The sequence below is a fragment of the Hyperolius riggenbachi genome, chromosome 10, assembly GCF_040937935.1.
Source record: "Hyperolius riggenbachi isolate aHypRig1 chromosome 10, aHypRig1.pri, whole genome shotgun sequence".
Lineage (NCBI taxonomy): Eukaryota > Metazoa > Chordata > Amphibia > Anura > Hyperoliidae > Hyperolius > Hyperolius riggenbachi.
The window spans coordinates 41,522,309-41,548,333 of NC_090655.1; the positions used below are offsets into that span (position 1 = coordinate 41,522,309).

General features: G+C 45.8%; 1 protein-coding gene across 1 annotated transcript in view; it reads right to left on the reverse strand.

Annotated features, from left to right (window-relative positions):
• Window positions 1-21,151, reverse strand: part of ADGRA1 (adhesion G protein-coupled receptor A1) — a 1,508,265-nt gene extending 1,487,114 nt beyond the window's left edge. Inside the window, exon 1 of the transcript XR_011024438.1 lies at window positions 20,714-21,151. The gene's annotated coding sequence lies outside the window, so the exon portion shown is untranslated. The remainder of the gene's footprint in view (window positions 1-20,713) is intronic.
• Between the last annotated feature and the right edge of the window lie 4,874 nt (window positions 21,152-26,025).

A 26,025-nucleotide genomic window follows, 5' to 3' on the forward strand; every position in this document is an offset into this window, starting at 1 on the left:
CAGGGGGAGAGAGGGGTGCACAGGGGGCAGAGATTGCACAAGGGGACAGGAGGAGGCACAAGGGTACAATAGGAGGTACAGGGGGACAGAAGGAGGCACAAGGGGGGAGAGAGGGGATGTACAGGGGACAAAGGTAGCACAAAGGCTATCATTCATAAAGCACCGCATGCGGTAATGCTGAAAACAGCTGACTTTCCCGAGCACTTAGCAAAGTGTCCATTCATAAAAGGTGTTTCCGCATGAAAAGCTACAATTACCAACCAGGGAGATAAATTACCGCCTTGTGCAGTGAACACCTCCAGCACATGTCGTAAAATGTAATTAAATGTCAATTCATAAACATTAGAGCAGATGGTATTGGCACAGAGAAATACTGTCTGCTTTGAAGAGGCGATAAGCCAGCGGATAAGAACAAAGTTAATGGGGACAGATCTTCCCCAGGCAGCAGCAGTGATATCAGAACAAACAAGGCTTTGTACCCCAGGCTGGGAATACCCCAGGCTGTGTTTTTAACCTCTTGGATACCTGTTTTGAAATAGATTTCACTTCAGAAAGCCTGTATGCGTAAAGTTTCTTGACGTTTTTCTAAGTTGTGGTAATTACATAGATTGTTTAGAAAGACTAATAGACAGATTCAAAGAAGATGCAGGGCTGTCAGAAGCAGTAAAAAAAAAAAATGCACATCTAAAGGGAAGTTGGGGCTGCCTCTTTTATTGTAACGCTGTCTCTCTCTGCACGGAGACCAGGAATGTAACAAATCAGCCAGCCCATTAATGTAATAACTCAGCCTCATGTTACTGACAACTCAGTTTGGAAAATTTCCGCATTTCTACCGCAGCTGAGAAAATGTTTATGAATGAGCACACAGAAGTCTAAAATACAGAATGCGGTATTTTCCCTCCCAGATTTTTGTTTTCGCACTGCTTTTATGAATGATAGCCAAAGGGAGACAGAAAGAGGTATACTATCCAGATCTTGTCTCTGCTCTCCTGCAACACATGCAGCAGAAGCAGATGATCGAACACCTGCAGGAAATAGAGTTCCATTTGGGGGGAGGGGGCTAAGCGAGGGGCATGGTGACCCCCTCCCGCCCCAAGACCTATGGCACTCCAAGCATCGGCATGGCATGCCTTTGGCTAAAACAGCCCTGGTCACGTGGACATGGAGAGGGCAGAGTGATTGCTCATTCTCTAATTATTTTAGCCATAGACCTTAACCATTTAAGCTTCCTGGACGTAGCAGCTCCCGGCCGCGGATCGTTAGACCAGGAATCAATCAATCGGGCCATGGTGCCCGAAGATTGATTCCTCTCCCCTGCAGAAAAAGCGACGGCTTCTCTCTGTCTCTTGCGTCCCCTACGTCCCTCTAAGCGTACATGTTACGCTTAGAGTGACGTCATGTAAAAAAACTCATGGCTGCCATCTTGTGGCCAAAAAGTAAAACTACATCTAAATGTAAAAAAAAAAAAAAATCAACACATATTTACCTAATTACTATTTACATCCCACCCTCCCCAAAATACCCAAATGAAATGTTTAATTAAAACGTAATTATTTACCTAAGGGTCTAAACTTTTTAAATAAAAAAAATAGAAATATTTCATCTTTAAATTTCTAACTATAAGCTTGTAAATAGTGATGGATGCAAAACGGAAAAAAATGCACCTTCATTTCCAAATAAAATATTGTCGCCATACATTGTGATAGGGACATAATTTAAACGGTGTAATAACCGGGACAAATACGTGAGTTTTAATTATGGAGGCATGTATTATTTTAAACCTATAATGGCTGAAAACTGAGAAATAATTAATTTTTTCAGTTTTTTTTTTTCTTATTCTTCCTGTTAAAATGCATTTACAGTAAAGTGGCTCTTAGCAAAATGTACCACGCAAAGAAAGCCTAATTGGTGGCGGAAAAAAACAAGATATAGATCAGTTCATTGTGATAAGTAGTGATAAAGTTATAGGCTAATGAATGGGAGGTGAACATTGCTCGGATGCATGAAGTGAAAATGACTGAAGGCTGAAGTGTTTAACCAAGCATGCAGATCAGATGTTTGGTGTTTTTCCTGGGCAGCATGTGTTTTGCAGTAATATTAGGTTTTCACCTGTTAGAAGTGACCCAATCCTGTACAGGAGTTTTAGAACCGTAATGTGTGTGACCTAGTGCTCCAACTATGGGAAAAATGTCAGACATAAAAATGGTGGGTAAAATAATTATTTTAACTAACAAACTCCAAATGTAGAAGTTGTCAAAACAGTGAAACAATTCTATTTTCTTTTCCATCTTCACCTATTTGTTTGGGGGCCGAGCGCTAGCATAAGCCTCTGGTAATAGAAATTAATTTGTTTATCTACTTTGAGGGAAATGTAATGACACAGACAGTTCATAATCTCTGTACGTCACAGTGGATGCTCACAATCACAACCCACACGCACTCCAGTTGGAAAGTTGCTGAACTGTGCCTAAAAATTCCCCCAGCCAGACTCCAGCATGCTAAAACCACAACCAAATTACAGCTCCAATGGGACCGGTGATGGGATAGTAGAAATTAGCATTTCCTTGCAGCAGAATGCCATGCGACTGAGATCCGGCTTAGCTGGTGGAGAGTTAGCTCAAGCAATAACATGACAGCATCCAGCTTTATCCAGCATTCTGCATGCTATAACAATAATACTCCGGATTAACCAATCACCAATCATTATGCACTGCAATGGCTGCTTTACAGTGATAAATGAAAACTGATTGGGTGTTATAGTCCACTGCACTTCATGTGTAAACTTTGCTTTGTCTCATTAAAGAACTCCACTGCGTTCCTTTTATTGAACACTTTCTAGATTATTCATTTGAAGTAAAGTTGCGTTTTTGTCCTTTTTTGTAGAGACAATATTGCAGGCATGGATCACACATTGGGCCCAGTGGTGTAGCTAAGGAGCTGTGGGCCCCGATGCAAGTTTTACAATGGGGCCCCCCAAGCGCTCTGTACATAATTGATACGGTGCACCAAAACCTGCCAATGGCAACTACAGTGTCAGAGGTGCAAGAAGGGAATAGGGAGCAGTTTGTTAATGATTACCACTATTCAAAGTATCTATAGAAGTGATTATTGTGAGCACATGACCAATAGAGAGCTATTACTGCAGTTGAGGGTTGGCCATTTGGGGCCCCTCTGGCCCAAGGGCCCCGATGCGGTTGCAACCTCTGCAACCCCTATTGCTACGCCCCTGATTGGGCCAGATTTATCAAGAGTGCCTGAGACAAAATATTGGTAGGTTTTTAGAAATCCGTGCAGCACTGTCTCAGGCATCTTAAGACATCACTAGATAGTGCAGATTCCTTCTAAAACTGTTGTAAAATAGGAGGAGCTAGGAAGGTCTCTCAGAAAGTGCAGTGTGTGAGGGGAATTGCTGTTGCTGAGGTAACCAACACACCTGCTGTATTGATAGCAGCAGCCTCTGAGGAGGAATTCAGCAAGTGGGAGGAGCACCACATAAATCATGTCTAGCCTGCAGTTCTACATCTGTAGAACTGCTATCCAGCACTTCGTAATCTGCGTCAGTGTAGGGATAGATTTGCACTTTTCTAAACTGTAGTGCAGCTCTAAAAATCCACGCTAAATTGCCACTTCTACCTAGGATTTAAGAAGGTTCTTATTCTCATGCAGAACTGTTCTCCCTGCTGGTTATAACAGATTAAGAAGAAAAAACTGTTGGTAATGCGTTGATAAATCTCCCCCATTGTTTTGTAATTAAATGCCATAGCCTGGGATGAATCTACAAATAAAATCTAATAGTTTAGTAATTAGAACTTACATTGTCATATGCTTTGAGGCTTTTGCAGCTAAACATTTTGTCCTGATATTCGTTATGTATCATAATGTGATCATATTGTTTGATCCACAATCAGCCAGCATGTAATCATCTTTACTACTGGAAGACATGCGAAATATATAGATTTTTTTCCAGTTAATCTCTATGCACCACGCATTGAATGGAATATCGGCTGCTGCCTTCACATTAGCATTCTGCACATTGTTGTCTGGGCTTTCTCCTGGCTAAATACTTTCAAAAGTATGATTCCTTCTCTCCACAGACTGTGCCCCTGTACAAATCATTCCTGAACACACTCTCTATTTATTTATGCCTGATGCAGCACATTTCGTTTTTTTAGGTTTCCTTTCAGCTTGGCTGGCGGTTCCGTGTATTGAAAACACAGAGAGGAAGATCTGACCTTCATTTACGTTTTGCAGAAATCTTGAGTCATAAAAAAACGGCAATTATTATGGAAGATTCAGCTGCTGGAGAATAAAACTGAGACTTATACGGCAATTTGCGCCTAACCTTTAACCGTGTAATAATCCGCTCTACTGTATTCTTATGGCCATATGTAGGATGTTACAGATGGACAAACAAGCTGGAAACAATACTGAACCATCACCTCTTGCCCATGTCACAAAGTAGAACAACCCTCGTTGATCTCACAACTAGAGAGTCGCATGCTTTACCACTATTATTTTATACTTATTTAGTGCCGTACAGAGTACAGTTTAGGCAAAAATAATGATGCTCTCATAAATATCCACACACTCCATGCACAGTAAATTTGTAACGTTCAGCAACACAAGTACAAAACTAAATACACACCATGATGGTATGATAACATCCATAAATACAAGCAGGGACGATTTTAGGAAAGGCCACAATGGCCTAAGCCTTGGGTGGCAAATGGAAAAGGGAAGGCTGCAAATGAGGAGCAAGATATGGAAGAGTAGAGATGCTGTTTAAAGGACCTCTGTTGCGAAAATCTTAAAATTTAAAATACATGGAAACACACAAATAAGAAGTACATTTCTTCCAGAGTAAAATGAGCCATGTATTGCTTTCCTCCTATGTTGCTGTCACTTACAATAAGTAGTAGAAATCTGACATTACTGACAGATTTTGGACTAGCCCATCTTCTCATGGGGGGTTCTCAAGGTTTACTTTATTTTTAAAAGCACTTAGTAAATGTCAGTTGCTCCATCCAGGAAGGAGGGAGGATGGCCAGCATCTTTGTATAAATATTTCTCAGAGAGTGTCTTTATAAAGAATAAAGGCCAATAGGCCATGCTGAGAATCCCTCATGAAGAGATGGACAAACCCAAAACCTGTCGTTAATGTCAGATTTCTACTACCTACTGTAAGTGACAGCAACATAGGAGAAAAGTAACGTATGGCTCAATTTACTCTGGAAGAAATATACTTTTTATTTGTATGTGTTTTAAATTTTAAGATTTTCGCAACAGTTCCCCTTTAAGGTGGCTGTACCTAGATGTTACACGCAGAAGAGGATATTGCCAGTGCCCAAATTACACAGTAAGCATTAATCTATCTCTGGCGCAGCGGAAGCACCAAAAATAACCTGACTCGGCTAGTCATGGAATGGGAGGGGAGAGGTTACACATTGATAAGGAACAGCAAAAAACCTAGCCTGAAGATGGAAAAAGTATAAATCTGATCTTGAATAAAGGTATATTTATTTGATATTTATTTGATAGAATAAATACCGCAAAGGTGAGAAACACTAGGGGGAGCACCACACCCTTAATAGCTTCCATTCTAGAATGTGGGTATGGAGAAATTATTTGGTGAGATGATGAGATATCTAGTAAATGAGGCAGTGAATCCTTTGACCTCTAGGCCTAACACCCCCCCCCCCCCCCCCCCCCGGTGTAGAGATGTCCCGAATGGTTCCAGGCGAACTTCGGTGGTTCGGGTTCGCCTACCAAACGCGAACTTTCCCGGAAGTTCGATTCGCCCCATAATGCTCTATGGAGCAGAACTTTAACCCTCTCCATCACAGTCAGCAGACACATTATTGCCAATCAGACTGCACTCACTGGTGGAGCCCCCCCCCCCCCCCCTTATACAAGGCAAGGTCCTTGAGCCATTTAGCCATTTGACTCACTCATCTGCCTATACTAATTAATTAAGGGCTAGCTGCTACACACTCTGCTAGGGAGATTTTAATTAGGCTCTTGTGGACTCCTCCACCCTCCTCCCTCCACCCTCCACCCTCCTCCCTCCACCCTCCTCCCTCCACCCACTGCTATCTTGTCTAATTTTTCTCTTGACAACTGTTGAACACAAAAGACAAGGCCATGTCTGGCTACATATCTGTAAGCAGTGGCTGCATGGTGTAATGGTTAAGGGCTCTGCCTCTGACACAGGAGACCAGAGTTCGAATCTCGTCTCTGTATGTTCAGTAAGTCAGCACCTATTCAGTAGGAGACCTTAGGCAAGTCTTCCTAACACTGCTATCTTGTCTAATTTTTCTCTTGGATTAAGCATAAATGGTAAATGCTAAGCCAGCTTCAGTTAGTACTGTTGTGGTACTTGCCCACCACACAGTGAAACCTGGGTTCAATTCTCAGCTATGGTATGTAAACTGGCTTTTGAAATAATATAATTCTCTGGCAGATGAGACCCTCCTCCCTTCGGTAGGAGGGAGGAGGGAATAGGTAGAAGGGTAGAAGGGTGGTGGAGGGAGGAGAAGGGTGCCCTAAAATAGGGGTCTGTGTGAAACCTAGATGTTAGCCTGGGACATTTGATGTGTATTTCACTCAATCATGTGTGCCTCCAGGTATTAGAGCCTTTGAAACATGTTTTCTATTATTTTTCTAGGCGTTAGAATTTTTTCTATTTTTTAAAGTTCGTCTCCCCATTGAAGTGTATTGCGGTTCGCGAACAGAAAATCGGAGGTTCGCGACATCTCTACCCCGGTGGTGCCTAACCCTAACCACCCCCGCGGTGGTGCTTAAAACTTACTGCCACCTAGGTGGTGCCTAACCTTAACCACTTCCCTTGGTGTTGACTAACACTAACCACTCCCTCTGCAGAAACACCCTTTTAGATATATTAACGATAACTTTGAAAACGAAAATTCTGTACTTATTAACGAAATAATACGACAAAAACTATACCGTTAAACTTCTTAAAGGACTTACGAAGCCAACGGAGGAAAAAAAGTTAATTACCTGCATCATCGTTTCAGGCACGGAGGACGCCGTCCGCGCCCTCCGTGCCGATCGGCCGGGTCCCCCCGCTCATTATCCCCCCCGGGCCGGCTCCCGACCCCTTGGCCCGGGCTCTCCTGCCTCTCCAAAGATGGCCGGTTCCTCTGGCCGCGGCTGCGCAGTCCGCCTGGTCGCGAGTGCGGCTGCGCAGCTCTAGCGCCAACCCCCCCCCCCCCCCCCCCCGATCCACGCTACGTAGCGTGGATCGGCCCTAGAGCTGCGCAGCCGCATCGTCGTTTCAGGCACGGAGGACGCCGTCCGCGCCCTCCGTGCCTGAGATGACGATGCAGGTAATTAACTTTTTTTCCTCCGTTGGCCTCGTAAGTCCTTTAAACGATTACTACCTTAAAAACTATAACGTTATGTTATTAACAATTTTTTGCGGTGCCCTTTTTTCATGCTTTTTTTTTCTGTGTTAACAATAATTGAATTAAAGTCTATGGCAGCGGCCTTTTTGTCCACCCTCAGCCGGCGCCCTTTTTTCCTGCTCCCTGAAATACACTTGAAGGCCTTGGAGGTATAGGAAAATCAAAAGTGTGAAAGAGAGTTCACAAAAAATAAGTGATAGGTCCTGGATTTGATAGTGAGCTGGGGTGGCCAAGGTGGAGAATAGGAGACTGTACATGCAGACTGAGAAGGTTAGGATGGGATTTGCAAATTTATGAGAAAAATGTTCGACAATTTGTACATGAGGGTTAGGAGTTTAAACGTGTGCATCAAAAAAGGGCGCCTGGAAAAAAGGGCGTGGGATATAGCCGAAATTATAAGTTGTAATGTAAAACAATATTTTTCGTTTATAGCTTATAAATGAAAATCTAGTGCTAAATAGGTTGAATAAATGGAAATTAAATGCAAAATACCGTCTATAACAAAAAATGAAATCGGAAATGAAACGTCAAATAGCGTCTATAACAAAAAACAATATTTACACTAGTATTAAGCATAATAATAGTAATACAATGGTAGATTTTACAGGTATTTTACTGCAATTATACCTAACTATAGGCTCACACAGATCTCTGCCTATCCCCTAGACCACCCCTTTGTGTAAAGATACATAATTTAATAAACTGTATATATTACAAATATTGTACTGTTACTATAACTAATCCTACTCATACAGAACCCTCCCTGTACCTATCCCCAACCCCTAGACCCCCCTGGTGGTACCTAACCCTAACCACCCCCCTGATGGTGCCCAACCCTAACCACCCCATTTGGTGGTGCCTAATAGTGTTGGGCGAACATCTGGATGTTCGGGTTTGGTGTGGCTCGGCCGAACATGCCCCTGATGTTCGGCATGTTCGAGCCGAACCCCGAACATGTCCCTTTGGGGCCCATAAGGTCCCAGCATAAAAGGAGAGCATGCCCCAAGCGCGGGGGGGGGGGGGGTCAGAAATGCCCCACCCCTCCCCGCTAAGCTCTCCCTTCTACCGGTACCCTATAATTAAATTTAAGTGCCCAAAAGTACCTGAGGAGGAGGAGGGCAGGAAGAGGGAAGCCGGAGTTCTTGGGCACTAGTACCATCTGGTGCTTCCGCCCTCTCTTGACGCACTTCCTGTTTACCCTCGTACGCGTCATCGCGGTACTTCTGCGCACTCTTGACGCGACTTCAAATGTAAACAGGAAGTGCGTCAAGAGAGGGCGGAAGTACCAGATGGTACTAGCGCCCAAGAACTCCGGCTTCCCTCTTCCTGCCCTCCTCCTCCTCAGGTACTTTTGGGCACTTAAATTTAATTATAGGGTACTGGCAGAAGGGAGAGCTTAGCGGGGAGGGGTGGGGGGCAATTCCGACATAGATTAGGTATTGCACACCTAGGATCATAAAATCTGTATATATATCGCAATACAAGCGGGGTGCTGTGTCAAAAAGATGAACACCAATTAATAGAAAAAAGACACGCACACCAAGCCAATTCAAAATGCTTAGAAAAAGTGTATTCACAATAGTAATGATATATGCTGGTCTGAACTCTCAGTACCAGTAAAAGGTAGCACACAAAAATGGCATACAAAATTACAGTACAAAGCTACAATACATTAAAATGCCCACAGTTGACTGGAAAAGATGCATGTACAGTAACATCAATGCATAAGAACATACTCCAAAAGAAGGGGGCTATACATAAATCATGAGCCAATGTTGCATCTTGACCAGTATGAATCTCTAGGAGATCAGAGTCAAGTGTAATGCAAAGTCCAGGAACAGAGTCCCAATATGATAGTAAGCATAAGCCAGTGTAGCAAACAGTGTAAGATGAGGTGCTGACACCCTCCTCTAATTTACCCAGACGTCGGCGTTTCGGAATTGCTTCCTTTATCGATGGGTGAAAAGTAGAAATGAGCGACCACAGCAGAGCGGGTGAGAGGCAGCGGCAATTCCGACCATGAACACCATGAGGTGTTCGGGGGGGTGCCGAACCGAACCTGAACAGGCCAAAATCTGGGCGAACCCGAACAGTGGCGAACACTGTTCGCCCATCACTAGTGCCTAACCCTAACCACCCCCCTGGTGGTGCATATTGTACTGTAACTATACCTAACCCTACTCCCACACAGAACCCTCCCTGTACCTATTCCTAACCCTAACCACCCCCCTGGTGGTGCCTAACCCTAACCACCTCCCTGGTGGTGCCTAACCCTAACCACCCCCCCTGGTGGTGCCTAACCCTAACCACCCCCCTGGTGGTGCCTAACCCTAACCACCCCCCTGGTGGTGCCTAACCCTAACCACCCCCCTGGTGGTGCCTAACCCTAACCACTCCCCTGGTGGTGCCTAACCCTAACCACCCCCCTGGTGGTGCCTAACCCTAACCACCCCCAGGTGGTGCGTAACCCTAACCACCCCCAGGTGGTGCCTAACCACCCCCCAGGTGGTGCCTACCACCTAACCACCCCCCAGGTGGTGCCTACCACCTAACCACCCCCCAGGTGGTGCCTAACCCTAACCACCCCCCAGGTGGTGCCTAACCCTAACCACCCCCCAGGTGGTGCCTAACCCTAACCACCCCCCCAGGTGGTGCCTAACCCTAACCACCCCCCAGGTGGTGCCTAACCCTAACCACCCCCCAGGTGGTGCCTAACCCTAACCACCCCCCAGGTGGTGCCTAACCCTAACCACCCCCCAGGTGGTGCCTAACCCTAACCACCCCCCAGGTGGTGCCTAACCCTAACCACCCCCCAGGTGGTGCCTAACCCTAACCACCCCCCAGGTGGTGCCTAACCCTAACCACCCCCCAGGTGGTGCCTAACCCTAACCACCCCCCAGGTGGTGCCTAACCCTAACCATCCCCACTGCACAAACACCCTTACACACATATAAACAATATATTTAATGCTTAAAATATTTCACTATAAAGAACATGAATATAATAATTTATATATTTATAATAGAAGAAATAGCCTCAAAGCGGAATATAACCCTGCATTTCAACTTTGCTCTAAAACATTATTTACAGCATATTATATGCAACCAGCATTTTTTTTTTTCTTTACTAGACCAGCATTGGAAGGGTTACACACAGAGCTTTAAAGGGAACCAGAGAGGAACGGGGGGTGAAAAAAGAAAAAGATTTTATACATACCTGGGGCTTCTTCCAGCCCCATAAGCCTGAATCGCTCCCACGCCGCCGTCCTCAGCTTCCTGGATCCGCCGGTACCGGGCCCGTCACTTCCGGCGGACGCGGCCAGTTGTCCGCATCACAGGGGCTCCCTCCATACATGTACGCATGCGGCTGCGCAGTCAGCAGCCACATGCGTATCTGTATGGGGAGAGCACCCTGTGATGCGGAGAATTGGCCGCGTCCGCCGGCCGACTTGCCGACTCGCGGCAATGACGGGACCCGGTGGTGGCGGATCCAGGCAGCGGAAGACGGCGGCGTGGGAGCGATCCGTGTGTATGGGGCTGGAGGAAGCCCCAGGTATGTATATTGCATCCTCTCTGGTTCCCTTTAAAGTTCCGTGGAGAGAAATGCTGCCACATCCGAAGTTTAGATAGATACATTTAAGTAAACACAATGTAACAAGTGTGAAATGTGACACACACGCTGACTGTGCAGGAGCTCCCGAACACAGAGAGAGAGTAAGTCACATTCCGCACTTGTTACATTGTGTTTACTTAAATGTATCTATCTAAACTTCAGCGAGCATTTCTCTCCACGGAACTTTAACCTCCTTAGCGGTAACCCCGTGCTGGACACGTGGTAAGCCGCTCAGGAGGATTTCTCAGGCCCCGCTGGGCCGATCTGCATAATTTTTTTTTATGCACGCAGCTAGCACTTTGCTAGCTGCGTGTTACTTACGATCGCCGCCACTCCGCGCCGATTCGCCGCATCAGAGGGTGTCCCCCCCGAGACCCGTGCGCTGCCTGGCCAATCAGTGCCAGGCAGCCCTGAGGGGTGGATCTGGACTCCCGATGACGTCGGTGAAGTCATCGCGTGTATCGCCATGGCGACGGGGGAAGCACTCATGGATTTCCGGATGGGCATACGTGCCGGCGGCGATCAGCGCGTACTGGGGGACGCCGCAGGGAGGGGGGGGGGGGGAAGCATGTAGCTAGCGCTAGGCTAGCTACATGCAAAAAAAAAAAAAATAAATAAATATGGAAAAATAACCCTCCCGCGGCCGCATTTATCATACCGCCAGGGAGGTTAAAGCTCTGTGTGTAACTCTTCCAATGCTGGTCTAGTAAAAAAAAAAAATGCTGGTTGCATATAATATGCTGTAAATAATGTTTTAGAGCAAAGTTGGAATGCAGGGTTATATTCTGCTTTAAAATCACGTACACATTAATAATATTATAAATAGAAAAAGGTATACCGGTATACATATAATAGAATAAATAGCCTTACAATCACGTACGCATTACAAATCTTAAAATAACAGTAATAAAAGCGATATATTAGTAAGTAATAAATCTAAAAACTATAATCAACGCATTATAAGTCTAAACAAAGTTAATACCAAAAGCGATGTATTTCTAATAGAATAAGTGTAATGATCCGCTCAGCTGGCTGCACAGGCAGCCAGCTGTTTGACCATTCCTTATGTCTGAGAGATGCAGGTCTCTGGAAAAGAGACCTGGCTTCATCTTGCAACTTTCAGAGTTGCTTTGCTGAGGAATTTGCATACATGCAAATTGCTCAGCTGTCTCGTTGGAGGGCTGGCAGTATAAAAGCTTGCTGCTGACCAGAAGGCTTCGCTGGTGATAACGGTTTGTTAAATCACTCCTGGAGTGTCAGCCTTTCCTGTTGGATTGTTGTAGCTAGCTTAGAGTAATTCTGGGGACTGCACTAGGCAGCCTCTCTAGTGCAATTAGCCTGCTTATCTGTTTTGTCTGTATTGTCTCTCTGTTGCGATTGTCCTGTCGCCAACGGTGGTTGTCAGGAAATCATTCTGTCTGTGGGTGCTAACCAGGGCAGCGGTTGTTACTGGTAGCCCCTTCTGTTTTATCTGTCTTACTTGGATTGCACTAGCCTCTAGCGGTAGCGGCTGTGGATCCTTCTGATCGCTTTATTGAAGTATAGCTGGAGCAGCGGTTGCCACCGGCTATCTCATCTGTCTGTCTTGCTTGGATCGCACTCGCTCTGGCGGAAAGAGCAGTGGATCCTGCCAACTCTGCTTCTATACTTGGATCGCACTTGCTCTGGCGGTAAGAGCAGTGGATCCTGCTAGCTCTGTTACTTTACCTGGATCGCACGCGCTCTGGCGGAAAGAGCAGTGGATCTTTCCTATCCTACTTCCCGTCCGTCTGTCTTGTCTGATACGAACGCTTGCTGTAGGCTCGGTGAGGTAACCGTTAAGCAAGTGCTCACGTTCTCTGTTTCGTGTTTGTGTGGCGGGGGTTAGTTAGGCGTGCTTGTCTCTGTTGTGCTTAACACGTGGAGACCGCGCTGTAAACGCGCTCACTGTTGCGAATGAGTGCGGTGTTCGCGTTTAGTTAGCGTTTGTTATTTTCCTTATCTTCTCATTGTATGATTTGCTGTGCCTTTGCTACTCCAGTGCCCTGTCTTGCTTAAGCCTTGTGTCACCTCTGGCATTCGCCTCTCTCGCGATTACGTTCCTACTTTGTTTCTGCTGTTGTGTGTGCACCGTCGCAGGTTGGCGGCTAGATTGGTGGACATACATACATTCCTCATCTGTGCTTATTCGGTCTTGTGTTGTTAGCAATCGCCATCTCTTGCGATTGCCTTCTCACCTGATCTTCATGGCTGTGTGTTCATCGTCGCAGGGTGGCGACTAGATTGGTGGACACACATACCCTCTGTCGCTTTGCTCTCTCTCTTTCAGGGCTATCTTGCCCTGCGTTTCTTCCCTTCGTACAATTCCTGTCTGGCGTCTGTGGCAGGGCAGAGGATCTGTTCCTCTGCACTCTACAGCTCCATCTGCCGACAGGAATCTCCCTCTACAGGTGCGTTGCACCTTTTGCTGGGTTCTCTCAAATTATACGCTTGTGGAGGATTTCCGCAGTGTCAGCGCATGTCCTGTGCGCTGACCACGGAGAGAATTCCACAATCGTTACAATAAGGTTGAAAACGATATTTAAGCATTATACATATGAAAACAAAATTTAAAAAATGATAAAATAAATGTAAATGAAAATTTACTTGTTACAGTCCTGAAAGCGAAATGCAAAAATGAAAAAATAAGTAGAACACAAAGTCCAAAACGAATTTGTAAATGATATTTGTAATAAACCTTATTCTGTAAACAAAAACTTTTGTTAACACGATCCCTGCAACCGCTATTTCTTGGGTGCCCAAATTTCCTGTCGTGGGCCCAATAGCGGATATTTTGCATTGCAGCCTGTGGCCGCACCCTTTTTGTCCATTAGCAATATGCGCCCTTTTTTACTGCTTCCGTTTGAACTTACTGTAATTGCCTCAGTAATTGGCAGCCCTGCATCTGTAATGTCCCACACTCTCCTCCTACAATCCTCGGTTTCTCGCCGCGGGTCTATTATTCGTCTAACAAGACGAATAATGCTCGCTCCCGCTCGGGTCTCCGGGAGCTTACTACGCAGGCGCAGTGCGAGGTTTTCTTGTACTGTGCCTGCGCAGTACGCTACCGATGACGCAGGAGCAGTGTGCACCAGCGCGGCCAAAGCTGCGCAGCCGCAGTTGATCATCTGGATCGGTTGTACTGGAACCGGCGGCGGCGGGTAACGGGTGATCAGAGGAGGACGGCGCGGGACATGACAGCTACATGGGGCTGATAGAAGACCCAGGTAAGTGTCAGTTTTAGTTTTTTTTCTGCTCCACAGACCTCCTTTAAGCGGGGAGCCCACCTGAGCGCTTTTAGTAGGGTTTTGCTTTCTACGAATCTCAGCGATTCCTAAAAGTGCTTTGCTATTGAAAAAGGCTACAGTAGCTTTTCGGATGTCTAGTGAATCTCCCCCCCCCCACCGGCCACCCTAAACTGTTCCCTGGTGTCAGTGCTTTAAACCTCCCTCCCTCAAATGGCTTCCCTGATGATCTATGACTTCACCCCAACATAGCTTTGCTGGTAGTCTTAAGTGAGACAAATGTAATGTAAAGTAAGGGAAGCACCTGCGGGCCAAATTTAGCATGTATGGATTATGCCCTGTATTTATTTACATATCTTTATACTATTGGACATTCCTATGAATAGTTTTGTACCAATCATGATTGTTACCCACTACTATCTTTATTGCACTCTGTACAGCCAGAGCCGGATTTATCATAAGGCACTGTAGGCACGTGCCTACAGGCGCCTGATGATGGAAAGGTGGCTTACTCCCCTTCCCTAGTGCCACTAGCTACTTAAAGGAAACCAGAGACCCTGACTGACGAGACTGAATCAGTTACCGGGACTGAACGGCAGATCGCAGGAGGACGGCGAGGGACTCAGATGTGCTTATGGGGCTGGAGGAAGCCTCGGGTAAGTATTGAATCTTTGTATTGTAACACCTCTGGTACACTTTAATACTGATTGTACCTCTGGCTACCTAATGCTATGCTAATGCTGTAGCTATAATGGGCAAGGGAAGTAAGGGAGAAGTGACAGCTGGGCTAGCCAGCTCACCTGTGGTACGGTTCGGAGGGGGTTTGTAGATTCATGGAGGCAGGGCCGGCCCGCTCATGAGGCGGGGTGAAACATTTGCCTCAGGCGGCAGATCTGGGGGGGCGGCACCCGCCTGTCCATGGATGCTGGGGGCCGCCCGCCGAGCTGGAGGGGTAGCTGGCAGAAAGGGGGTATTGGGCCTAGCAGTGGGGAGGGGGGGGGGGGGGTCGGACCTTCTCCTCCCTCGCCTGGGTCCCCCGATCTGCGCTCCTCCTCCAGCTTCACTTCCGGCAACGCCGCCCACTGTATTGTGAGTGGACGGCGTTGCAGGAAGTGACATCAGTGGAGCGCACGCTGGAACGCGGAAGAGGTAAGTGATTCCCCCGTCCGTTGCCTCTTAATCATATGCACGCTGGTACTTAACGCTGGAGGAAGAGCGCAGATCGGGGAACCCAGGCAAGGGAGGGGGGAGTCCAACCCCCCTCCCTACGGCTAGGCCCAATACCCCCTTTCTGCCCGCTACCCCTGCAGCTCGGCTGCCCCCCACACCCACGGCTGGGGGGGGGGCGGCGATTTTTTTCTAATTTTGCCTCAGGCGGCAAAAAGTCTAGGGCCGACCCTGCATGGAGGGTGAAGTCTAAGGTGCCAGGACATCTGTGCCTATAGGCTCCTGTGCTGTAAATGCAAGCCTGTGTACAGCACTAGGGAATAGGATTGTGCATTTTTGTTCTAGGAAGTTTCATAATTTCTTAACAATGCTCGGAGAAAAATGATGAATATTACCTTTCAATATAAGGTTACATGAAGAACTTCCAAATGCCATTGTGTTGATCGGATTCATTGTTTTTGATCTTTAAAGCAAATTGCTATTCATTGACCGTGCGTGAGTTCCCTCTACTGAGTGTCTTCGGATATTGCAATCAATAGGCTGCTTGTTCCATTTGCGTTATGACAGAGCTGATGTAAAGACCTCAAAGGTTGCTTATTTTCACAATATCCTGCGCAGCGCCATAACTGGCAAATGCCCACTTTTCATTATCAAATGGCTCTTGAGCACCCCCTGGCGTCAGGAAAAGGAGTTGTCATTTGCCAGTTTCTCTGAACAGCGTGACCTTTTTGCATAAAGGGTTTGATGCAAGCTTTATTTCCGTAGGCAAGCATAAAAGGTTGCATACAAACAGAGCGTAAAAAAAAAACAAGTAAGCCTGGATGCTTTCAAAGGGCTGAGAATTACAACAGTAAATATACTGTATAAATCAGGTTTTCAAAAGGCAGCAAAATCAAAACTTAAAGAGGAACTCCAGCCTAAACAAACATACTGTCATTAAGTTACATTAGTTATGTTAATTAAAATAGGTAATATAATCTCTTACCCACCCTGTTTTAAAAGAACAGGCAAATGTTTGATTTCATCATGGCAGCCATCTTTTTTGGTTGAAAGGAAGTGACAGGGAGCATGAGACACAGTTCCAACTGTCCTGTGTCCTGAGCACCGCTCCCAGTTGCTAGGCAACGTGAACAACAACTTAGGAAATCCCATCATGCTCTGCACAGCATAAGGGGAAAAAAGCCCGGGCTTTTTTTCTTTGATGGGTGGAGCTTAGCTAAAAATGCAGCTAAAAACGATGCTTTGGTAAGAAAAACAAAGTTTTGATACTGTGAAACTGTTAAAGAAACACCAGGCCTTTTCAGTTCTGCTGAGTAGATTTTTAGTCTCACTTTAACAGTAATAATATGGAGTTAAAGGCCAAGATCAAGAATATTTTTTTCTTTAAAAAGGTCTAGCTTCCTTCTAAGAAACCAAATTCTGAACCCCCTAGAACTCAAATGATGTGGTGTAGCTACAACGTCGTCCCCCCCTCCCCCCCCCCCCCCCCCCCCCATTGTTCATACCCCTTCTCTTGTCTCCCCTTGGTGCCTTTCATGGCCTTGGGGCCCATCTCACAAGGGTCAAATGTGGCCATCATGATCTTCACACCCATAACAAGTGTAGCCACAGAAACACCTGATCTGAAGGATGGTCCCCTGTGTCAGAGCAAGTAAAGGTAAGTAGTTGGCTGCCTCCCACATCTTTTGATCCCCCTGTGATCGCTGGGGCTTCTCCCCTCTAGTTACACCCCTGCTCAAATGCCCCATTTTACTCACTCAAGATCCCTGAAGTACCAAAACGTCCCACTAGGGCATGTCAGTGCATCATTGCAACACATCTGGGTGGGGTCTGGATGCTCACCTCACTCATTGCCTCTCTTTTCTGCTGAGAAGAGGCACTGCAGAAAGGCATTTCTGTTATAGCCATTGACTTCTGTATGAGGTGCAGCTGATGAGGCATTAGTCAACTCCCCTTCCCCAGTCACCCATACACAGGATTACATACCCACATATTCTTTAGACCCAAGGCAGGCAGGCATGTGGGCACCGCTATAGGCTGTAATGTTAATATAGCAGTAATTGGGTGTCGGCAAAAGACAGAGCCCAAAGTACGAGCAAAATAGTGCAATTCGGCCATCAGCAATAAGGCCTAGTGCACACCAAAAACCGCTAGCAGAGCCGCAAAATGCTAGCAGATTTTGAAACGCTTTTTTTTTTTTCTGCAGCGTTTCAGCTAGCGGTTTGCGGTTTTGTGTAGCGGTTTTGGTATAGTAGATTCCATGTATTGTTACAGTAAAGCTGTTACTGAACAGCTACTGTAACAAAAAACGCCTGGCAAACCGCTCTGAAGTGCCGTTTTTCAGAGCGGTTTGCGGTTTTCCTATACTTAACATTGAGGCAGAAACGCCTCCGCAATCCAAAATCTGCAGCAGCCCGGGAGTATGCGTTTCTGCAAAACGCCTCCCGCTCTGGTGTGCACCAGCCCATTGAAATACATTACCCTAGCGGATCGCAAACCGCAGCCGAAACGCTCTGGTGTGCACTAGGCCTAACAGTTAGAATTCTGAGTACTGCCCCAATTTGTGTAATAAACAAAGGCGGTCAGATTGACATCAGACAGAACTGCTGTACAGCACAGGCATGCCTCCTATTTTTCGGGGATGGAAAAGAGGGGTGTCTTCTAGTGCAAAACTATCTAAACAACCCTCATGGCCCGTTCACACTTAAAATCGCAGAACGCCGGTGAATACCGCCGGCGTTTTGCGGGAGGGATATTCCCGTGATTAGCGTGGAAAAATCATTGGACACTGCGGCGGTTTTGGAGCAATCAGGATCGCAAATCGCGGAACGCTCGTCGCCGGCAAACCGCTGCATGCAGCGCGGTTGCGGTTATCACTAACCGCAACCGCGGCAGTGAGAACACTGCCTTAGGGCCGGGACCCACTAGGAGGGTGTTTTTGGCTGAACCCACTAGTGCGATTGTGATTAGAGTTAATCGCAAAACATGCAGCATTTTCCAGTAGTTTGCTGGGAGGGGGGCGAGCGTTTTTAAATTTAGATAAAGTTATTTATACTTACCGAGTGTTCCGATATTCGGCATCCGTCTGTGGCCCTGCTCCCTAGCAGAATAGGTCACAGACGCTTCTCTGATTGGTCCTAGAGAAGCACCTATGACTTCTTCCTCTAGGAAGTAAAAGAGATGCAGAGCGGCACACTTATCCTAGTAGTTGCTTCGGGTGTATGACCTGGGAAGCTAAGCACCATCCCAAGCAATATCCAAGAAGTAGAAAGGTTGGTCAGCACACCAGCTTCTCAATGAGCAAAATTTAATAAATCACATGTCAACACTACGGTTAACAATTGTTTCGGGGCCACGAAGGGTCCCCTTCATCAGAACAGTGGTCTTCCTCTAGGAGGCGGGTTTACGGACCAAAGCTGAACATCAGGACACCTGGTAAGTATAATAAAATGTTTATAACATTTAAAAACGCTAATCAGAAGTGCTGTACAGTTTAATGTGCAGCGTTTTAAAATTGCGGCGCATCACGAGCGTAATCGCCCTAGGGTTCACTGTACACAGCGATGCCGCGATTTTAAAGTGCTGCAGAGATTCCTAGTGGGGTCCAGGCCTAATAGGCCCCTAGTTATAGGCCTCCAGTTCTAAAGTTTGAATTTTCAAGCATTTGCAGATGCTCGTAGTGATCTCGAAATATGGTCAATGAAAATACTAATAATTTTGACTTGCATGCAAATTTCATGCAAATTGTATGCACCTTGGAATGGGATCAATCATGCTATTCAGGATTCAGGAATTGAATCTGATTGGTCCAGTTTACAACTGCATACAATTTGTATTAAATGTGCATGCAAGGCAGACCTTTTAGCATCGCAATGACCATCTGTATGTAAAAATTAAACGTATAGATTCCATAGGACCCTTTTCCACAAATGGCTGAACTACATGCTCATGAGGCGGCAGTAATCAGTTGCCAGGCAGCAGCAAGCAGTTGTGAGAGTTTGACAGTCTTTTAACTGCCTATCAACTGCTCGTGGATAAGGGCCCTAAGGCCTCTTTTCCACAGACAGCTCATAGGCAGTGAAATGCCTCTCAAACTCACAACTGCTCGCTGCTGCCTGGCAACTGCTTGTTGCAACTGCTTGTTGCTGCCTGGCAACTGCTTGTGGCAACTGCTTGTTGCTGCCTGGCAACTGCTTGTTGCTGCCTGGCAACTGCTTGTTGCTGCCTGGCAACTGCTTGTTGCTGCCTGGTAACTGGCTGCTTGCTGCTGCCTGGTAACGGCTCAGCCACACTATAAGCACTTTTCTGAGCGATTTGTGATCCATTAGCGCTTTGTGAGCGATTTTTAAAAATCGTTCCCATTCATAAAATCGCTGTAAAAATCCCCGCAATGGTGTATGCGAAAAATCACAGCGGTTTTTACACGATTGTAAAGTGAACGGGAGCGATTTTTAAAAAGTGCACAGAAAGCGCTAATCAATCACAAGCGTTTAGAAAAGCGCTTATAGTGTGGCTGAGCCCTAACTGCTTGTTGCTGCCAGGTAACTGCTCACTGAGCATGCAGTTAAGCCATTTGTGGAAAAGGGCCCTACGGATTCTCTAAGTTTATTTTTACATACAGATCAATGAGATGCTAAAAGGTGGTGGTGGGCGGAGCCAACGCAGCTGGCATGCATGGTGTGACGCAGCCCGCCTCATGTTAATAGCGATCGTGGGCTGGCGTGTTTGGTGTGCACGTATTTGCAACATAACGCACCCGCGTTGTTACTCGGGTGGGTTATGTTGTAACGGCGTGTGGCAATGTAACGTACTCCATGCAGTGCATTTCCTGCATGTGGTGTGTTACCACAAAACGTGTGTGTTAAAAGTGACAGTGAAGCATACTTTTCATTGACTGTATGCTTCACCTTACTTCACTGTATGCGATGCAATGTGCGGATAACATGCGATGCGGCTTTCCCATTCTCTTGCATTCCTACTGGACAGGGAATGCAACGGCCACTGTGAACATAGCCGGTACTTCTCCGTTAGCCGGGCGCATCCTCTAGGTGGCGACAAAACTCCACCAGAGTTACATCTTTCCCTACTATCCATGTCGGCCTGGAGGGGGAATAGTAATTAGCGCCCCCTGCCGGATGCGCCCGGCTAACGGATAAGTACCACATAGCCTTAGTAAAAGGGTGCCATAGTGTAAGATATACCACTATCTGCATTATGAAATGTATACATATAATCCTATATACTTACGGCAGTCCATTCCTAAGTGGGCACCGGCACTGTTTGCGGGCAGAAGTGCAGGTTACTAGCCATGCTCCAGGGAGGCCAGTGTGTCATACAGCATAGGAATAAGCCACACTGCCTCAGGCGGCTGCAGTTTCCTCACGCTTCCCCTCTCCCTGGGGGCTAGTGTGGTTCTGGTATGAAGAGAGTCAGTCCCAAAGAAGGGTGGGGACTGAGGATCACTGAGAGGTAGGCCAGCCCTTCAGTGGTGCTTAGTGGAGCTTTGGCATGGTTGGCTGCCTGCTCAGGTGCACTGATCTCCCCTGGTCATTAGCCCCCAATGCATGGCAGAGCAGAGGATGACACTGATGTCTTTCTTTCTCCTCACACACTTTCCTCTTTGAGCTCTTCCCTCACAAGTCTGTCAGGCTCCTCTATCTCCCTGCCTCTTTCCTCACAGGCTTCCAACTAACTCTCCTCACAGCCCTGGGTTGCCACTAGCAACTCCCGCTTTTCCCTACTGTGGGAAGGCGGGACTAATCTAGTGGCAGAGAGGAGCAACAACCTGGACTGCAACTGGCCATTTAGCTGAAGAAATCTAGGTGGGCAGCTCCTGTGCCTCCTGCTGCCTGTCAGAAGGGTTACACAGATCAAAAAAGTACCTTTGTCACCTTATAAAATGTTCCTTTTTTCTTTTTAATAGTACTATTGATGTGTTTACTGTTTGCTTAAAAGAGAAACTGTACTAAAATAGCTTAACAAAACTGTTCATTTTGTACAATATTACTTTATAAATTAGGAAGTCAGTGTTTGCCCATTGTTAATTCTTTTCTTATCCCTTTCCTATCTGGGATTTACATTCTTTAAATGTATCACAGGTGGTGGCATCTTTACTGCTGGCAGGTGCATCACTGAGAAATGTTTGTATACTGAGTGGGTACTTATCCGTTAGCCGGGCGCATCCTCTAGGTGGCGACAAAACTCCACCAGAGTTACATCTTTCCCTACTATCCATGTCGGCCTGGAGGGGGAATAGTAATTAGCGCCACCTGCCGGATGCGCCCGGCTAACGGATAAGTACCACTGAGTGTTGTGATGCCTCCAAAAATAATACCTGTTCTCCCAGAATGTCCTTGGAGGAGAATTCCACATAGCTAAACAGCCTAGGCCAGTGTTTCTCAAACCTGTCCTTGTGACTCCCCAGTGGTGGATGTTTTGCAGGCAACCTCACCTACGCACAGGTGGGGTAATTAGTATCTCAGCTAGGTGAGCTCCATGTAGCTGAGACACTAATTACCCCACCTGTGCATAGGTGAGGTTGCCTGCAAAACATGCAATGACCTCTATTCATAAAACATTTGACCTCTATTCATAAAGAAATTAGTGGAGGGAAAATACTTCATCAGTATTTTAGACTTCTGGCTGCTCATTCATAAAAATGTTTCCAGCTGCGATAGCAGTGCGGAGATTTCCCGATGTAGGCTGTCGGTAGGCTTGCGGAAACACAGAAGCTGGCAGACTGCCTCCGTGCGCTGCTCTCTCTGCTGCTGCTTGGGAGGTCTGTCCCATTCACTTGCATGTATTCCGCACGCTTCTCGCTACATCCGAGGAAGCGGTATTTCCCGTCCTCATACCGCTTCCTCTAATCTTTATGAATGGACATTTTGGTACTTTTTCTAGATAAATCTAGAAAATCACCGCACAAGGCGGAAATGCATCGCTCTGCTCGGGAATTGTAACTTTTCATGCGGAAACAGCTTTTATGAATACACACTGTGCTAAATGGACGGGAAAGTCAGCTGTTTTGAGCGGTAAAGTTGCGGTAAAGTTTTATGAATAGAGGCCAATGTTGGGGGGTCAGGAGGAGAGGTTTGAGAATAGAGATGTTGACGAACCGTTTGCCAGCGAATCTCTATGGGCCGCTACTACTTTGACCTGTAGTAGTACGGCTGCGCTGGGCCGGCGGTGCGCATCTTTGATCGCGCGCCTGTTGACATCACGCACATGTGCAGAAAGTGCCCGGCAACAGGCGCGCGATCAAGGACGCGCACCGCCGGCCCATTGCAGCTGTACTACTACGGGTCATAGTGACCCAGAAGTAGTACAGGGTGAGGTGTTCGCCGGCGAACGGTTCGGGAACTGTTCACCGACTTCTCTATTTGAGAAATACTGGCCTAGGCTGTGACATAACTGGGAGGGCAGAGCTATATACAGCAATATGTACATGAAGTGTTTCTGATACTAAAACCAAGATAATAAACGTAAAAGTATGTATCCTGAATAATTGACTACATTCTATTATATGTTACTATGGTGCCACTTTAACGCAAACCTGAACTGAAAATTAAAGTCAAAATTAAAATACACATGTCATACTTACCTCCCATGTAGTCTGCTCATCAATCTCTCCTATATTCTGCTTGTCCACTGTGATCGATGGAATTCTCTGACCTGCATTTTAAAAATGGCAATGACCCTATAACTCGTATTATCGCCCACACCTGCCATAGGGAAACATGTCAGAATTTTGTCAGAACTGGAAGGAAGCATTGTTAGAAGAAATGGTGAGTTTCTGAGAGGAACTGCTGGCGAAGTAAGTATATAATATTCATTTGCAGGTACATAATGTTTTTATTCTAAATAAATGTACTTTTCTGTTAGCCGGGCGCATCCACTAGGTGGCGTTAACTACTATTCCCCCTGCAGGCCGCCATGGATAGTAGGGAAAGATGTAATTCTGGTGGAGTTTTATCGCCACCTAGTGGATGCGCCCGGCTAATTTTTTTTTACATCTTAGGTACAACTTTAAGTACTTTTTAATAATGCTATCGCCAGCTGTTTCCTGTAGCATAGCTTTGAGAGCTGCAGGCTGCTGGATAGCTTTTTTTCTACTTGTTTCTAAGGACCCTTTCAATCAGGCGGTTGATAGGCAGTGAAATGCCCGTCGACCTCTCACAACTGCTTGCTACTTGGTGAGCACATAGATCAACTGCACATAGATAAGCAGGCCTCTTTACCATGGACTGTTGATAGGCAGTGAAATGCCTCTCAAATTCTCACAACTGCTCACTGCTGCCTGGCAACTGCTTGCTGCTGCCTACTAACTGCTCACTGCTGCCTGCTAACTGCTTGCTGCTGCCTACTAACTGCTCACTGCTGCCTGGTAACTGCTCGCTGAGCACACAGTTCAACTGTCCGTGGGAAAAGAGGCCTAACTGCTCCTGTGAAAGGGCCCTAATGATCTGATCATTTTCAACCAATCTTACCAAATCTATGTAGTATAAAGGTAAATTAATTGTATATACTGAATGGATACTTCAGGCAGTTACCTTATATTACATCAAAATGGTAAGATTGGATGAAAAAGATTGGATCATTAGTGGCCACCTTAAACACTTGCAGCATGATGGCACCAAGCCAGGTAATTGCTATTTCCGCAGAGCCAGTTATCAACAACTTCAGCCATGTTGCTTCAGGTGACATGATCATAGTTTTAAGGGCTCTTTCACAGTGCGATGTTAAAGTCGCACGTTACAACAACATGTAACGCACAATAAGTTATAGCAATGAAAAATCAATGGGCTGTTCACAGTGCAGACGTTGCGTTGGTCTCTAACGCTGCACTTTAAATGAAAGTGCTGCATGCTATGCGTTATGCACGTTTTTAGCTGCGTTAGACTGTTTGTACATGCTCAGTAATGTTTTCTTTTTAATGCATGCGCCGTTTTCGTTCTATCACTGTGCGACGAAAACGGCGCACCAAACGCAGGGCTAAATAACGTCCAAGTTATAGTCTTTCAATGCGCTGCGTTAGGGGCACGTTATGCGACCTTAACGTCGCATCAAACGCAATGTCTTACTGTGTAAGAGGCCTAAAGCAAGATTTGTAGTTCCAAGAGTCTTGATTGATAGAAAAAAAAAGTAGGCCTTCTGCTTATTAGCACATAGCACAGTCCTGGAGTGGGACTTTAAAATGTCAATTAAACAAAACTGCTAAAGTAAATTAAAAGGAAACTAAGCAAGCAATACAATTTAGGATTCAATTTCTTTATATAGTTTAGTTTGTAATAAACCCTGATGATGTACATTTTCATTTTTCAACTTTATCAGTGATCTCCTGCTTTTTTTTACTTTTTATTACACACAGCGTGTAGCTAACAAATAGGAAAGGGTACTATATATACAGGTCATTTTCTAGCACTGGTTTCCTGACTGGCTGCTGTTGTCACAAAATACAAAATTAATAAATAAATTCACAAAGAAATGCTGCAACATTACTCAAATAAGTGTACAAGTAGAAGAGTCATTGAAGAATAGCTTTTCTCTCACCAGATGACATTGCTGTTGTATTGCACAAATAGAAGTACACGCCCAAAGCTAAAATCCCCAGAATAGGGTATAATGAAGGATTGTTTCATAAATGATGGAGTGAGGAGAGAATCGTGTGCCCCTTAGGCACCGGCAATTTTAAAGTGAACCTGACCTGAAAATAACCGTATGCAATCGGTTTTTTTTGTGTTTCTTTTTTTTATGGTAAATAGAATAGTTGTATCATAGCACAGAGTCTCATATTTTTATTTTCAGTTTGAAGCGGACCTAAACTCAGAACTTCCTCTCTGCTAAAAGGTAAGCAACAGCATAATAAAGTTTAAAGAAAAACTTGTTTTGCTACAGCTGATACAAATCCTGCAATAAATCTACAATGTGTCTATTTCCTGTTTGCCGATGATCGCTGGTGATTTCCAAAAACGCTTTGCCAATGAAAATCAATGGGGTGAACCCATTAGTGCGATTGCGATTTGGGGTAATCACAATCGTAGGACATGCTGCATTTTGAGCGCAAAAGTATATAAGCATTGCATAAATCACTTATCAAAGAGATTATGCAGCACTTTGCGGAGCCGAGCGATCGCACTTTGAATAAAAAACTTTAAATACTATCCCGGTGTCTTGATTTCCTTCTTCTATCCCTACCTCCACCTCCTGAAGGAAAAGGTCACAGACGCTCCTCTGATCCTAGAGAAGCACCTATGACCTCTTCCTTTAGAGGGCGGGGCTACGGAAGAGTGATGCTGGGTTAGTATAATAAAGTTTTATTGAAAAAAAAAAGGTATTGCAAATCGGAAGCGCTGTGGTCACTGTGGTGATTTTAAAGCGCTGCAGTGATTCCTAGTGGGTTCCAGGCCTAAAGGAAAGTTGAAGTGGTAAAACAGTTGATAATCCAGAGGCTTGCCCCACCCCCTTAGCCTCCACTAATCCAGCACTAAGACTCCCAAAACCTCGTCGAGGGACTTCTTAATCTTGTCACAGCTGCACTCAGGGCAGCCATCAGGGGGGGG